A 4,894-nucleotide genomic window follows, 5' to 3' on the forward strand; every position below is an offset into this window, starting at 1 on the left:
TTCTCTACTGCTCTTCTTTGCTGTTTTTGAGCCTTTGCCAGAATTGCCTGTATAGTCCATACTTCTACCGACAGTTTGTTCAAGACAATCTAGACTTTTCCTGTTAAATGCCTCAAAATTCTTCCACCTATTACCCTTACTCAATTTCAGCTACTTCTATATTTTCAGGCATTTCTTAGAGCAATACCTCACTTTCTGGTACCAAATTCTACATTAGGTTCAGAGATCTATCTTAACAAACTACCACAATCTGGATGGCTTAAAAAAAACATAAATTTAATTATCTCACAGTCTGAAAGCTTGATGTCTGAAACCTCTGTCAATAAGACCATGTTCCTTTTAGAATCTGTAGGGTAGAATCCTTCCTTGCCATTACCTAGCTTCTGGTGGAAATCACCAATAACTGATATTACTTGATTTATAGATGCATCATTCCAGTCACTGCCTCTTCCATCAATGGAAACTCCTGTATGTCTCTGTGTTCAAATTTCCCTCTTATAAAAACACCAGTCATATTGAATTAGGACCTACCCTAACGAACTCATTTTAACTTGATTCTATCTTCAAAGACCCTCTTTCCAAATAAAATAACTTACTGCAGGTTAGGACTTCAACATATCTTAAAAAAAAATCTGAAATTCAACTCATAACAATGTTATAATAAACAAAAAACAGGGGTGCCTGGGTTGCTCAGTAGGTTGGGCGACCGATTTCAGCTCAGGTCACGATCTCGCAGTCCTTGAGTTCGAGCCCCGTGTCAGGCTCTGGGCTGATGGCTCAGAGCCTGGAGCCTGCTTCCGATTCTGTGTCTCCCTCTCTCTCTGCCCCTCCCCTGTTCATCTCTGTCTCTCTCTGTCTCAAAAATAAATAAACATTAAAAAAAAAAAACAACTACAAAACAGAGCAAATTTAACTTAAATTAAGATATACCTAGATTCTATAGTATGTTTGTTTCCACTATTTTTCTTCATCTTGGTTTACATTCCGTATCGTGTGATATGCAGTGGTAGAGTACATGCTAATAACCTCTATTTTATCATCTTATAACAAAAGTGCCTTAAAGCTAAATATCTGTCTGTAGGAACATATCATAACAAGGATAGTAACAATAAACCCAACAGGATTCCAGGTATATGACATATTTTGACCTAATCATATGACTTCCACCAACATATATAACGTTTTTATTTTTGTTCTTTTGTTACCAAAATGAAATCTTCCGTAAATGAAATCTATAATCATCCCTCTAATGTGAACAAAACACAAGTATTTCCTCTTGGGAGGTGGTGGGCATTCTGCAAATCAACCTAGACTATGGACAGTACGTCAGTCTAAAAATGCACTTTAAGTCAAACATATAGAATAAATTTATTTATTTGGTTACTCTTTGATTTTGCAGGAACTTTAAAGCAGTCAATGAATAACCCCAATGACTGATATATTTGTCTTATTAACAAAATCAGAGAAAATAAAATGTAGTGGGTTTTTTTTTTTTTTTTTTGCTTGGTTTTGTTTTGTAGGTTGAACCTGGGAAGGTAGAAATCCATTTCCCTCTCTTAAGCAACATTAGATTTTAAACTTTTTGTAATTGAATTTACAAATTCTCCTGCAATTCATGAAGCTCACTTTCAGAGATGGACAAGTGTTGTCTTTCCACTTTTACTTTTTCACTCTCCATCTTTATCTTGCTCCTTTCCTTCTTCTCATGCAATTTACTTGCAGCTCCACCGTGTATTTTCAGACACTGCTCAGCCTTGTGTCCTGCGAAGCTAAACCTTTATCCCAAGTTTATCCCCGCCTGCATTTCCAATACCCAACAAGATCAAATTTCACAGTATTTCATCTGCCAGCCTTTTTATGATGCTGAAATTTTAATGTTTAAGCCTCTCCCAAAAGGCAGATATATCAGTAATAATTTCCTTTCCACCTTCAGACGTTTTTTTGCCTTCATTTTGAGGAAGCACACAAAGACTTGATGTATTAAATCAGTTACTCAATACACTTTACCTCAGTAATTACTACCTGCTAGTCACTAACCTAAGTGATAGAGATGTCAAAAATTAATTTTTGGTTTTGTGCCATAAATGCTAACAAATACATTGAAATGAATACCTCTTTATGTCTAGTATTGTGCATTTTATTCTCTTCTTTTTCAAAATTATTTTTTCTTAATTATTTCTTGTACTGGAATGTAATTAAGCCATGCACATGCTTTTCTAATACAAACTGATATAATACTTCCTTTCTATTAATGAGGCAAAGTTATTCTGACTTTAAAGGATTTATAAATGAGAGTATGATATGATAAATTTCAATTGGAACATTTTAGCAAAATATAAACCAAATAAAGCAATTTTTAGTGCTTTAGCAATTTTTATTTAATATCTAACTGGAAAATATGAAACTCCTTCTGCTCTTAAACAGCATAAAGGGTTATTTGAGAAGACAGATGTCCCAAGAGAGACTGTTCTTAGAGTAATTTTAGCCTCATTTTGAAAAGATTAGAAAACCACGTTCTCTCCTCATGGTGTTTAAATATCAGGTTTTTATATTCAAAAGGTTCTGATAGTGTGAAATAAAACATTCAGAATTTCAATTTCTTTTTTTTCAAAGAGTGTTCTATTAATCCTTGTGACTTGACTAGCAATAAAAATTCAATATTTTTCAACCTCAAAACCCCAAAGTGTTTTAAGTACTTTAAATTTAATCTCCATTTAAATTCTTCCCAGTTTCAGGTCATTTTGGTATGACATAATGAGACTGTGTCACAAAGTTGTCCCTGATAATCAAGAGTAACTGAAAATCTTAATATCCGAATGGCAGATAGCTGACAGTTTTTGATAAAATGGCTAGAGGATGGTGGTTAAATTTTTAGTAATCATAAATCCAAACTGGTATTCAAAATTACATCTCTAATTTGTTTTTATAATTTGTTGAAAGACTTTAGAAAAATCCTTTAACTGTTTTTAGATAGGCTATTTATTGATAATGTCTACATATTCCCAAATAAATAACTGAAAAAAAATAAAGTATATCCCCTCTCCATAGCTTGATGTGATGATGTTAGAAACTGATGTTAGAGTTATATTTCCACATTTACTGAGATATACATAAAATTAATATTAAATCTGATTCATTTTGAATACTTGATATATGTTCATTAAAATACAGGAATTCCTTTTTTTTTAAAGGAATTCCTTTTTTTAGTCTACTATAGTAATATTGTTTTATAGCTAGTTCAATGAAAGAGTTTTTCTATTTCCATAATTTCCATATTCAAGCTGTCATATTTGACCTTGTATCTATTGTTTTCAACTCTCTTAATGTTAGTGCTCAGTTTGAATGTAAATTTATTGATCATCTCAAATCTTAGATTTGAACTCTTTGGCCATTTTTATTCAAAAAAGTTTATTAAATGCTCTGAAGCCAGAAATTTGTTTATTTCTTAGGGAATACAAAATATATGGAACTATTACAACTGGCTTAAGTATTTACATTTTGCTTATAAAATCAGTTTTTGCTTGATATATGGCATCAGGAATAAACATGATAGATTATATAATTATATTATAGGTCAACATGCAATTGGCACTTGAAGATTTGAAAATTTTAGATTAATCAATTAGCAAGAAAAACTACACTTGTAAATGTTGGTTCCTTAGTTTTATTAAAGAAAATAATACATTTCAAAATGAAAACTGAAGGGAATAGGGTAGTGGAAAATTAACAGAAAACCTTTCTCTGTGGGGCATGATTTTAAAGAATGGCAGAGTAAAGGTTAATGATGAATCAATCGTACTCTAGCGACAGGCCAAGTTATGAGGAACTTTGAATAACCAAATGAATTACTTGGACTTGGTCTACTTTATGACAGACAGAAAATGCCATTATCTGTCATTTGTTCATCTGATTTTGTTCTTATTTACATAAAAATATGTAAATGTTTAATGTATTTTTTAACCAAAACTCATGGAAATAATAAATGACTTGGTAAAATCAATGCAAAATATGATAAATGCATGACAGATATTAAGACTAAAGCAATACTTGACATCACAGGCCAGGAAATAGCAAACTTTTTCTATGTAGAGTCAAAAAATAAATATTTTAGCCTTGATGAGTCATTCTCTGTCTCTGCTATTCAACTCTGCCATTGTAGAATGAATGCAGCCTCAGGCAATGTGTAAATGAATCAGCATTGCTATATTCTAATAAAATTTAATTAAAAAACAGTAACAACACTAACAAAAAACAGGTGGCAGGCAGGATTAGGCCCGTGGACCAGTTTGCAAATCTCTGTGTGTTGTAGGCAAAAAGATCATGCATTTTTTGAATGCCAATGTTCATTAAACACAGTAAGACCAAGAGCTACTCCAGAAAATTGTTACTTTAAGAAAGATTTAGTAGTTCTTACAGATTTTAGTGGCAATTTCTCAAATTCCAAACATTTAAATTGAATGTGGCTGAAAATTTACCCATTAAACAATGAGTAGATTAGAAGACGGGTTCTGGTCAAGAAATGGGAGTTTACTTAGAAAAAGATTTAGTCTTTCTATTAATTAGATAAGAAGATGCTGGTGGGCTGTTTTCCATGTCAGCCTGCTGAGATGTCATTCTAGTTAAATGAATCGAGTATCCTGTGATTGAAAACCTATGTGGTGTAAAACAACATATCCCTTAAAGTTAATGAACACTCTTTCAATGTAAGAATGTGGAAAAATATTAAGTAAAAATATAAAAATTTCAATGAAGCACAACTCCATTCAGTAAAATGTTTTAAACACAAGTTCAAAATTCAACTCAAAAGAGTGACATGAATCAATGATCTATTGCTAAAATTATGGTCAGTAAATCATCCCAAAGCCCAGTGCCTCAAATCAATAAGTATTCATTT

The sequence above is a fragment of the Panthera leo genome, chromosome D3 (genome assembly GCF_018350215.1).
Source record: "Panthera leo isolate Ple1 chromosome D3, P.leo_Ple1_pat1.1, whole genome shotgun sequence".
Taxonomy (NCBI): domain Eukaryota; kingdom Metazoa; phylum Chordata; class Mammalia; order Carnivora; family Felidae; genus Panthera; species Panthera leo.